The sequence below is a fragment of the Phoenix dactylifera genome, chromosome 14 (genome assembly GCF_051530095.1).
Source record: "Phoenix dactylifera cultivar Ajwa chromosome 14, Ajwa_hap1_PhDact_Kaust_v1.1, whole genome shotgun sequence".
Lineage (NCBI taxonomy): Eukaryota > Viridiplantae > Streptophyta > Magnoliopsida > Arecales > Arecaceae > Phoenix > Phoenix dactylifera.
The window spans coordinates 15,527,083-15,539,987 of NC_143203.1; the positions used below are offsets into that span (position 1 = coordinate 15,527,083).

The 12,905-nt window shown below is 42.2% G+C and overlaps 1 non-coding gene across 1 annotated transcript; it reads left to right on the forward strand.

Moving 5' to 3' along the window:
• The first annotated feature begins 9,906 nt into the window (after positions 1-9,906).
• Positions 9,907-9,980, forward strand: TRNAI-AAU (transfer RNA isoleucine (anticodon AAU)). Its single transcript has one exon. It is a non-coding gene; the product is annotated as a tRNA-Ile (tRNA).
• The last annotated feature ends 2,925 nt before the right edge of the window (positions 9,981-12,905 follow it).

The window sequence follows — 12,905 nt, forward strand, 5'->3', positions numbered from 1 at the left end:
GGCGGAGGACCGTTACGATGGGGGCGATAAAACCCCATCTATTCCTTCCCCTAGGGCCACCCCGAGCCTCTCCTCCTCCTCTTTCCTCTTTCCCTCCTCCTCTCCGACCGGTGTGCCTTCCCGACCGAGCGCCGCCCGGATCCCCCTCACGGCCATCCCCTGTTTCGAGATCTCCTTCCTCTTCGGAAAGCACCGCCGCCACCGCCGCTTGACCACCGGATCAAGCACCGGCGACCGAGATCTTCCTCCCACTACCTCTGCCACTGCCGGTAAGCCTCTTTTGGCCCTTTATTTCATAATTTTTCTTCTGTTTGGGCCCTAAACCGAAGTCATCCTTGGACCCTCCCTTCACGGCCGAGCCGCCGCAGCACCCTGCCGCCGGCCACGACCGCCCTACCGACAGCCGCGTCCCCCGCAAGCCGTCGGCCAGGCCACCGTCCGGCCGCCTAGGCCAGCCACCCTACTGCTCTCCTTCCTCCCTCGTTTTCCCATCTCCCCTGTCCATGGGGAGATCGGGAAGGAAGAAGGCCCATTGTGGGCCGTGAGCACTTTGATGGGCCGTTGGGCCCAGTCCACTGCAGGCCCAACTTGGGCTCAGTCCGCTGCAGGCCCAACTTGGGCCCAGTCCGATTGGGCCCAGTTGGGCAGTACCCTTGTGGGCCCAACTTGGGCCCAGTTCAGATCCGAGCCCGGAACCCGAACCCGAACCCGAAATCCGAACCCATTTGGCCAATAAATGAAATTTTGCAGTTAAGCCCTTCGCAGTATATTATTTCACAAAAGAGTCTTCTGTAATTTGTATTTGATCCCTGTAGAAAAGATTTATTATATAATGGTCCCCAACTATATTTGTTTAGTCCCTTTACTCAAGCTTTATTACGGAATGGTGCTATATAATTAAATATTGGTTCCTAAAATGAATGAACCAATTAGAAACCAACCTTGGGGGCCCTATTGGGCCGAGTTTATGCGGGCCCATTGGGCCGTGTCCGATATGGGCCCTATCGGGCCATGCCCATTATGGACCAACTCTGGGCCCTATTGGGCCATATACAATAGTATTATTATTTTTAGTTCTGCTTAGCTCTGAAATTAACAAAAAATTAATTAAATTTAAACAGGTAAATCTGATCTGCCTATCTGAAAGTAGGGATTAAGCGAGAAGAGGTAAGTAACTTAATACTTCAAGTGTAATTTCCAAATTATTTGATAAATAGATTAAATTTTGATGAATGTTTTGTATTCTGTAAAATGGGTCAGACATGTTAAATTTTATTTGAAAATTATGTTGTATGCTCTGAAATCCGTAAACTATGATTGGGAAATTTATGAAATCTGTCTTTATATATATGTATTCTCAGCATGGCTATGATCTGTTCTGTTCTGTTCTGGCCCCGCCAATGGGGATTATACGTTGGACCTATCGACTTGTAATCTGTGAGGAACCGGTTTCGACACCGCGCCACCGGTGATTAGAATAGTGGTTTCTGGACACCGTTTCCACCGGTGACTAACAATAGTAGTTTCTGGCACTCTGTGCAACCCATGCCACTGGATTACGTGGCCGTAGCCTATCATGTTGAGATTCTGGTATCTGAGTTTTTGGAAAAATGATAATAAGTTTTGAAAACAGTAAAACGATGTTATTTATGATTTATTCCAGTCATTATCCTGTGTTTTGATCTGATATGCTCTGACCCCACTTTGGGGTATTTTGTTGCTTACTGGGCTAGTGTAGCTCATAATTTTATTTTCTCTATTTTTCAGATCCAGAAGCTTGATCGCACGGGATTGTTAGATTTTTCGATGATTTTTCAGTTATTGGCATTTCAGTTAGATTAGTTTGGACTTTTGAATTATGTTGGCATATGTTATTTGAATTAGTTTGGACATTTGATTTTCACTTTGGAGTATTTTGAATTATGTTACCAAATGTTATTTTGGAACTCTATAAGACTGCTTTTGACCAACTTAAATAATTATGTCATCTTTAAATATGTGTGATTGCTTTGATATGATCTGCTGCCTTACACGCCTGTGCGGTCCGCCGTGTGGACGTGCAGTGTCTGCCGCGCCTCGGGCTCGGGGCGTGACAGATTTGGTGGTATCAGAGCTTAGGTTTCAGATTCATAGGGATTATGTTTGAAACAGTCATATTTGAGCCTAAGTTTTAAGATCCTTAGGATTCGTTGGAAAGTTGAGAGATGGGATAGTAACTAGACAAAGGGATAATGTTCATTTGTTTTGTTAACTATTTTGTATTATTCTGTTTGGATAAATTTTTAAAATTTATATATTTTCACTGAATTAGAATGCCGCCTCGCCGTGTCCGTAGCTTGAATCAGATGGTTGGGCCCTCTCGGGGAAGAGCCCCCACTAACCAAGCGGGCGAGGCATCACATAACTTAGGGCCCCAGGGTCAATCAACTCCAGAAGCTGCCGCCGGAAATCAAACTCGGATGCTCAAACTGATCGAGGAGGTCGTCGGGTTAGTATGCCAACAGAGGCAACAACCTCAACAACCAATCCAGCAGGATGTTGCTCCTCCTGAGCAAAGAAGAAGTATAGCAGAATTCAAGAGAATGGCACCTTCAGCTTTTAAAGGCACTACTAGTCCTCAAGAGGCCGAAACCTGGATAGATGAAATGGAGAAAGCTTTCAGGGCAATGGAGTGCACCGATGAAGAGAAGGTCAGATTTGCCACCTATATGCTTCAGGACCGAGCTCATCATTGGTGGATGTCTGTGGAGCGCACATTGGCACCCGAGCAGGAGGCACTTACCTGGCAAAGATTCCGCACAGCATTCTACTCCAAGTATTTTCCCTCCAGTCACCTGAGGGAGCTAGAGAGGGAATTTCTCAATCTGAATCAAGCAACTATGACTGTGGATGAGTATGAGGCAGAGTTTGACAGGCTATCTCGGTTTGCTCCCACCCTCGTCATGGATGCAGAGTCCCGGATGAGGAGATTTGAAGAAGGATTGAAGCTTCACTTACGTCGGAGTTTGGCCACAATACACTCGACGAACTATGATGATCTGGTAGACAGGGCTAAGAATCTGAAAATTATCTGGAAAGAAACATATGATGCGAAAGATAGGAAACAAAAGAAGAGAAGCAGAGATTATGATGCTCGCAGTGGACAGAATTCTAGCAAGACTGCAAAATCACATAACCAATCTTGGCAATCAGGGAAGCAAGGATCTTATGGAAAGACTATTCAGCAAGAGAAGCATAAGTGTGATGCATGTGGTGGTATGCATAAGACTGAACACTGTAGACGATTATCTGGTGCTTGTTTCAGATGCGGCCAGCATGGTCATAAGGTAGCTGAGTGTCCTCAACAGGACCTTCGATCAGTTCAGATGTCTCAAACTATAAGAAACCAGCAAGTGCAAGCTTCTCCTGTTCCGGCTCAGTCAGCTCAACCTTCTTCTCCTAAGCAACAGAAAGGGGGGAGACTGCGCACACAGGGTCGTATTTATGCACTAACTCAGCAGGATGCTCAGGCATCCAACACGGTGGTGTTAGGTACATTGCCAGTTGCTTCTGTTTATGCTCATACACTATTTGATTCTGGTGCTACGCATTCCTTTGTGTCATCTAGTGCAAAAACATGACCTGCCTTGTGTGCAATTAGAGTATGATCTGCATGTTAGCACTCCTGCCGGAAGTGGGATGATTGGTAATCAGGTCTACAAGACTTGTCCAATTCAGATAGTAGGTAGAGACTTGCCTGCTGACTTAATAGTTATAAATATGCATGATTTTGACATAATCCTCGGTATGGACTGGTTAGCATCACATTTTGCCACCATTAACTACCATAAAAAACGGGTAAACTTTCGGACCCAGGAGATACTGAATTCAGCTTTATGGGCAGTGGTGCATATACCTCCCCTCGAATTGTCTCAGCTATGCAAATTGAGCGACTACTTAGAAAGGGGAGTTTGGCATATATTGCCACAGTGGTTGACACTAGACTATCAGATCAAAGATTTGAAGATATTCCAGTAGTAAATGAATACCCCGATGTCTTTTCGGAAGACCTCCCTGGCTTGCCACCAGATAGAGAAATTGAATTTGCAATTGATTTGATTCCCAGTACCACACCAATCTCCAAGACCCCCTATAGAATGGCTCCAGCTGAAATGAAAGAATTAAAGGAGCAATTGGAGGATCTTCTTGATAAGGGTTTCATCAGACCTAGTGTCTCTCCTTGGGGAGCTCCAGTCTTATTTGTAAAGAAGAAGGATGGTAGCATAAGATTATGTATTGATTACCGAGAAATAAATAGGGTAACGGTAAAGAATAAGTATCCTCTACCAAGAATAGATGACTTGTTTGATCCGTTAAAGGGTGCTCAGGTATTTTCCAAAATTGATCTTCGTTCTGGGTACCATCAGTTAAAGATAAGAGCTGAAGATGTGCCAAAAACTGCTTTTCGTACTCGGTATGGGCACTATGAATTTTTGATCATGCCTTTTGGACTGACAAATGCCCCTGCAGCTTTTATGGATCTGATGAACAGGGTGTTTAGACCCTTTCTGGACAAATTTGTAGTGGTCTTTATTGATGACATCTTGATCTATTCTGGAAGTCAGGCCGAGCACGAGCAGCATTTGAGGTTAGTACTGGAAACCCTAAGGCAAGAGCAGTTGTATGGTAAGTTAAAGAAAAGTGAATTTTGGCTAGACAGTGTAATGTTCCTAGGGCATGTAATATCTAAAGAGGGTATCTATGTGGATCCAAAGAAGATCGAGGCAGTGGGCAGCTGGAGCAGGCCCAATAGTGTTACTGAGATTCGCAGTTTCTTGGGCCTAGCAGGATATTACAGACGATTTGTTGAGGGTTTTTCCTCTATTGCTGCACCTTTAACTCGACTAACTCGTAAAGAAGTTAAGTTCGAGTGGTCAGATAAATGTGAACAGAGCTTCCAGGAGCTTAAACAACGTTTGGTGTCAGCTCCCATCCTTACCCTTCCTTCTAGTGGTGAAGGTTATACAATCTACAGTGATGCCTCAAAGAAAGGATTGGGTTGTGTGCTGATGCAGAATGATAAGGTGATTGCCTATGCTTCCCGACAATTAAAGTCATATGAGGAGAACTACCCTATTCATGATCTTGAACTTGCTGCTGTTGTGTTTGCATTAAAAATTTGGAGACATTATTTATATGGTGAATCTTGTAAGGTGTACACTGATCACAAAAGTTTGAAATACTTTTTTACCCAGAAAGAACTAAACATGAGACAGAGAAGATGGTTAGAGTTACTGAAGGATTATGATTTGTCTATTCATTACCATCCGGAAAAAGCTAATGTGGTAGCAGATGTACTGAGCAGAAAATCCACTGGTAGTATTGCTGCCTTACTCACCTCTCAGAGGAAAATTTTGGAAGATCTAAGAAGAGCAGAAATCGAGGTATGTTGGCATGATCCTGATGCACTTTTGGCAAACCTACGTGTCCAACCTACCTTGATAGAGAGGATCAGGATTGCTCAAGCAGATGACCCTCAGTTGCAAAAGCTTAGAAGTGATATTGAATCAGGTTCTCAATCAGAATTCAGACTTCATGAGGATGGATCATTGAGATATAGGAACAGAATTTGTATTCCAAATAACTCTGATTTAAAGAATAAAATTATGAGGGAAGCTCATAATACTGGATATACAGTGCATCCTGGGGGTACTAAGATGTATAAGAATTTGAAAGGTACATTTTGGTGGAATAATACGAAGAGAGAAATTGCACAATTTGTGGCTCGGTGTTTGACATGTCAGCAAGTTAAAGCAGAGCATCAAAGATCGGCAGGGTTGTTGCAGCCCTTACCACTTCCTGAATGGAAGTGGGAACACATCACTATGGACTTCGTCTCCGGGTTGCCTCGCACTCCTAAAGGTTATGATGCTATATGGGTGATTGTGGACAGATTGACAATGTCGGCACACTTTTTGGCATTCAAAGTAGGAATGACCTTGGAAAAGTTTGCAGAGCTCTACATTGAACAAATAGTGAGGTTGCATGGAGTACCCATATCCGTTGTTTCCGATAGGGACTCGCGGTTTGTATCTCACTTTTGGGGTAGTTTGCATAAAGCCTTGGGGACCACTCTGAGCTGCAGCACAGCTTTCCACCCTCAGACTGATGGCCAATTAGAAAGAACCATTCAGACCTTGGAAGATATGCTAAGAGCTTGTGTAATGGATATGAAAGGTTCTTGGGACCGTCACTTGCCTTTGGTTGAGTTTGCATATAATAACAGTTACCAGGCAAGTATTCAAATGGCACCTTATGAGGCTCTATATGGAAGAAAGTGTAGATCACCTATTTGTTGGGATGATGTTGGTGAAAGAAAAATTATGGGCCCCGAGATTGTGCAACAAACAGTAGAGAAGATCCAGCTGATCAGGGAACGCCTCCGGATAGCTCAGAGCAGACAGAAAAGTTATGCAGATAATAGAAGAAGGGAATTGGAATTTCAGGTCGGAGATCATGTGTTTCTGAAAGTGTCTCCTACTAAAGGGGTGATGTGATTTGGAATATGCGGAAAACTCAGTCCACGCTCTGTGGGCCCCTTTGAGATTCTGGAAAGAGTAGGAGCTGTGGCATACAAATTGGCACTTCCACCTTCACTGTCTGGAGTTCACAATGTTTTTCATGTTTCCATGCTAAGAAAGTATATTCCAGATATGAGCCATGTGGTAGAAGTGGCTCCCTTGCAGCTTAGAGAAGATTTGACATATCCCGAGCAGCCTGTACGTGTGGTTGATAGAAAAGAGCAAGTGTTGAGGAGGCGCACGATTCTTTATGTTAAGATTCAGTGGAGCAATCACTCAGAACGTGAGGCTACGTGGGAGCTGGAGGACGAGATGAAGAAAAAATATCCGGATCTTTTTGCAAGCTAAGGTATATTAAATTTCGAGGACGAAATTTTTTTTTAGGGGGGGAGAATGTGAGACACGAGGCAGAAGTCGGCAGCCCTCACCGACTTCAGCCCCGATTCAATTAGGGAAGGAGCCAGAACAGAGGATCGCGATGGCGATCCTCTCCGGCTCCTCCGGGGGGGGCAAACGGGGCAAGGGCGCCGCGGGAATCCCGCGACACCCCTTCCAGTCCATCCGCGGCCGATTCACGGCCGTGGATCTCGCTCGACCGCCGCGATTTTCGCGGCGGAGGACTGTTACGATGGGGCGATAAAACCCCATCTATTCCTTCCCCTAGGGCCACCCCGAGCCTCTCCTCCTCCTCTTTCCTCCTTCCCTCCTCCTCTCCGACCGGTGTGCCTTCCCGACCGAGCGCCGCCCGGATCCCCCTCGCGGCCATCCCCTGTTTCGAGATCTCCTTCCTCTTCGGAAAGCACCGCCGCCACCGCCGCTTGACCACCGGATCGAGCACCGGCGACCGAGATCTTCCTCCCACTGCCTCTGCCACTGCCGGTAAGCCTCTTTTGGCCCTTTATTTCATAATTTTTCTTCTGTTTGGGCCCTAAACCGAAGCCATCCTTGGACTCTCCCTTCATGGCCGAGCCGCCGCAGCACCCTGCCGCCGGCCACGACCGCCCTACCGACAGCCGCGTCCCCCGCAAGCCGTCGGCCGGGCCACCGTCCGGCCACCTAGGCCAGCCACCCTGCTGCTCTCCTTCCTCCCTCGTTTTCCCATCTCCCCTGTCCATGGGGAGATCGGGAAGGAAGAAGGCCCATTGTGGGCCGTGAGCACTTTGATGGGCCGTTGGGCCCAGTCCACTGCAGGCCCAACTTGGGCTCAGTCCGCTGCAGGCCCAACTTGGGCCCAGTCCAGTTGGGGCCCAGTTGGGCAGTACCCTTGTGGGCCCAACTTGGGCCCAGTTCAGATCCGAGCCCGGAACCCGAACCCCCATCCCTAGAGGAGCCGTATGAGGCGGAAGCTCCACGTACGAAACCCGAACCCAGGCCAATAAATGAAATTTTGCAGTTAAGCCCTTCGCAGTATATTATTTCACAAAAGAGTCTTCTGTAATTTGTATTTGATCCCTGTAGAAAAGATTTATTATATAATGGTCCCCAACTATATTTGTTTAGTCCCTTTACTCAAGCTTTATTACGAAATGGTACTATATAATTAAATATTGGTTCCTAAAATGAATGAACCAATTAGAAACCAACCTTGGGGGCCCTATTGGGCCGAGTTTATGCGGGCCCATTGGGCCGTGTCCGATATGGGCCCTATCGGGCCATGCCCATTATGGACCAACTCTGGGCCCTATTGGGCCATGTACAATAGTATTATTATTTTTAGTTCTGCTTAGCTCTGAAATTAACAAAAAATTAATTAAATTTAAACTGGTGAATCTGATCTGCCTATCTGAAAGTAGGAATTAAGCGAGAAGAGGTAAGTAACTTAATACTTCGAGTGTAATTTTCAAATTATTTGATAAATAGATTAAATTTTGATGAATGTTTTGTATTCTGTAAAATGGGTCAGGCATGTTAAATTTTATTTGAAAATTATGTTGTATGCTCTGAAATCCGTAAACTATGATTGGGAAATTTATGAAATCTGTCTTTATATATATGTATTCTCAGCATGGCTATGATCTGTTCTGTTCTGTTCTGGCCCCGCCAATGGGGATTATACGTTGGACCTATCGACTTGTAATCTGTGAGGAACTGGTTTCGACACCGCGCCACCGGTGATTAGAATAGTGGTTTCTGGACACCGTTTCCACCGGTGACTAACAATAGTAGTTTCTGGCACTCTGTGCAACCAATGCCACTGGATTACGTGGCCGTAGCCTATCATGTTGAGATTCTGGTATCTGAGTTTTTGGAAAAATGATAATAAGTTTTGAAAACAGTAAAACGATGTTATTTATGATTTATTCCAGTCATTATCCTGTGTTTTGATCTGATATGCTCTGACCCCACTTTGGGGTAATTTGTTGCTTACTGGGCTAGTGTAGCTCATTATTTTATTTTCTCTGTTTTTCAGATCCAGAAGCTTGATCGCACGGGATTGGGGAGTGCGTTAGACTTTCCGATGATTTTTCAGTTATTGGCATTTCAGTTAGATTAGTTTGGACATTTGAATTATGTTGGCATATGTTATTTGAATTAGTTTGGACATTTGATTTTCACTTTGGAGTATTTTGAATTATGTTACTAAATATTATTTTGGAACTCTATAAGACTGCTTTTGACCAACTTAAATAATTATGTCATCTTTAAATATGTGTGATTGCTTTGATATGATCTGCTGCCTTACACGCCTGTGCGGTCCGCCGTGTGGGCGTGCGGCGTCTGCCGCGCCTCGGGCACGGGGCGTGACAAAACCCTCTTGAATGGAGTATAGTCTGAAGACTTTTCTAAACATCATACGGGAATCGAGTTTTATGGAAACATCAAGCTTTATAGGCTTTTTCAGATAAGAAATTTCATTGGATTCAAGGTATCTTGTGCCATGAATTCCATTGTCAAGCTCACTCTCATTGTCTAGGCTTTTGTTTTCACAACTGTCATCCGACACTGGCTCCTTACTCTCAATCCCATCATCTCGATGCATATCCTTTTCTTATTAAGCTTGGAACGTTCAAACCAACTCCTCAACTATTCCTCAACCATATTTTTATCACTATCCTTTGGAATATTCATAATTAAATTTCTTTAGATTGCTAAGGACAACAAAGCTATCAATCTCACTATCCATGCTATGTCATTGCCACTTGCCTCCTCCCCATCACTAGTTCAAATCTTGGATTTGTCATGTTTGTTTGTATTGAAAAATAATTATTTAATATATATTCTATAGATTATATCTGCGGCAAGAGAGTATATCATTTTATATAGCAGATAAAAATCTGCATTTGAATTAAAAGAAGGAAAGCTATCAATAATACGAATATGTTTGGCGTTACAATGTAGAAAAGTTGGCCTATTAGCTCAGCTGGTTAGAGCGTCGTGCTAATAACGCGAAGGTCGCAGGTTCGAGACCTGCATGGGCCAATTTTCTACTTATTTTTATTTTTTCCACTTAATAAAAGGACTTTCCCTTAGCTTGTTTTATTTTTAAAAAAAAAAATTTCCTTAGCTTGTTTTATTATTAATATATTTTATTTTTCCCACTTAATTAAAGAACTTTTCCATAGCTTCTTTTATTATTATTTTTTAACTTTGCTGGATTCCCTGTTTTGTGTTTACTGTTTGCAGACGACACTAATCCTTTTTTTAAATTTTCCACTTAATAAAAGGACTTTTCTTGAGCTTGTTTTACTATTATTTTTTTAACTTTGCATGGATTCTCTGGTTTCGTGTTTACAGTTTGCGGAAGACACTCATCCTTGCTAAAGCTAAAGAGATTATATTTGCAATCTTAAATACATCCTATATTCTTTTGGAATTTTGAATGGATCTATAGGGGTGGCATCTTAATTATTGTATGTCTGTTCTAGTTTATATGGTAGCAAATCTTGGGTCTCATTTCTCTGCTGTTTTAATGGGAAGCTGGTGTCATTTCCTACGACTTATTTGTGCCGTTTTCATTTATCAAATAAATTTCAATCTTTCTCATCTTCTTCATGGGTATACTAATAAATGGACATTTTTTATCTTGTTTCTACTGTTCTTTAACTTTGTTGGACTCTTTTGGTTTATGTTTACAGTTTGCAGAAGACACTGTCATCTCTAGGATTTTGAATGGATCTCTAGGGGTACTGCTCTAGTTTATTTAAGCTATGATCCCAGGCTTGCAAAGCGAGCTTGTACTGCATCAATTTATTCAGTGAAGCGTCCTAGGAGCTAAAGCCCCAAGCTTAATTTAGAAATGAGCACAATTTTTCTTTTAAGTCTGAAACACATATAAAAGTTACCACGTCTTCCAAGCTCTAGTATAATGAGCAAATGCAACGCTCACAAAAAGATGATCTTATAATTTATTACCTCTAAAGTCATTGTATAGTACTTTTTGTTCTACTCAACTGAACAGAGAAAATGAAAGATAACTAGGAAAACAAAGAAGAGGATAAAAAGAAAGGTGTAACAAAGCTGTTTTCTCCTCCTCAACCTTTCCAGAATCCTTTAAATCTGTATTTAGTTTGCCCCGACGATACAGGGCAAGAGAGGGAGCCACAAAATCTAAAATTACTACAAACGACGCGTTTGATTCGTGGAAAGAGGAGAAAGAAAAGTATGGTTAATAAAAAAAAGGGGAATATGTCATGTTTGGTTGGAGTTTTCAGAAATAAGAGAGGGAAAAATAGCTTTCATATGAAAATAAAAATTTCATATTTCATGAAAACAAAAATCCATATGGGACGTGAGAAACCCAATTTTCCGTAGTCCAATTCTCAACTACCAGAAATTGGGATAAATTTGTTTTCCAAAAGTGCCTTTAAACATTTAGATAGAATGAGGTAAGAATTTTTCCTTCATTAAAAGTTTAACGGATATTCTACATAGCATTTTTTTAGAAAAGTAGATGCTCAACCAAATATAAACCACTATACAATATGCCACTTTTTTATGGTTAATCAAACAAGCAAAACACATTTTTCTAGGCATCAGATATTCAGGCATCAACTTTCTAGAAAAATTATTATAGCGAGAAAAAATTCTTTTGGCAAATCAAATGAGTCCAAAGTTGTTGCAGCCAGTTTCTTTTGGATTATGGGACAACCACAAAACCTTAGAGTGGGTAACAAGAATCATCATATACTAAGTGCTGATAATAGAATGAGGCGGTTGATTTCCATGGTTAAAGATGATAACAGCTGAATTTTTAGTAATAGCGAAAAACGATGCCATCAGACAAAGTCCAAGCATGTTCTATAAATCTCAGTGATGTGGCAGCAAATGGATTTTATATGGTTGAAAAAAACAGATGTATCAGTAAGAAGATTGCAATGAAATTGTTTCTTCATATGAATTTGGAAAATGTTGATATGGATCTCATAGTAGAATTATTTTTCAGACTTACCCAAGTGTTACTAAAAGTAACCATAGCGGTAATAAAATAGTGAAATTGAGGATGGTAACAAGGTACAAATTAGAGTTATTGCTAATGCTAAGTTAGATGCTGTATTTTCTACAAAAATGTTATAATTGATGTCTTGCATAGTGGTATGTATGAAATAAGAAAGATATATGTTATTCTGCCGGGTAGTATAGTGTTGATTAGTATGAAGTAAGGCTGCAAATGGGCTGAGTTGACCACGAACTCATCCACTTAGGCTTGATCCGGACCCAATTTAAGGACCGTAAGGCCGGATAGGGTTCCAAATTTGGATCTATTCCACAATTCAGGTCATATCTAGGTTTATTGACTTCTGACTCGACCCGAACTGACCCGATCTGAACTGACCCAATCCGATTGTTATCTGGGTCTAATTTAAATCTTTTGATTTATTACCCAACCCGACCCGACTTGACCTGATTGTTTCTATTTAATGCATTTCCTTGTATTTAGATTTTTGCCGATATGCTATAATATATTTGTGGTGCTCCCCAGATTAGGCTTATGAAGCTAATGTTTTTCCAGCATAGAGAATTTGACCCAACTCGGTCCTAGTTTTCGAGATTGAAGTCCTCAGCGTGCAGTAACTGTATAAATTTGAGAAGCCCGTGGAAGCACTAAGTTTCTCAGTAGTCTGCAACAAATATGATGCCATAATGGCTTTATGGATCAGTATACTATCTTAGCAAACTATTGAAGAGAATGATGCATTTGGTGATGCTGTGGGACTAATCTATAAACTGGTTTATTTCATCTTAAGGGATTTGTCATTAGATGAATTTATTGCTTTCATGATCTCATAGGGTGGTAGGCTTATTTAATCATTTCCAAACAAAAGTGATGATGCTACTATGCCTCTTTACTTTATGGTTCTCTACCAAGGTTCGCTGTACCGGTCGGTACCGAGCGTACCGTACCCG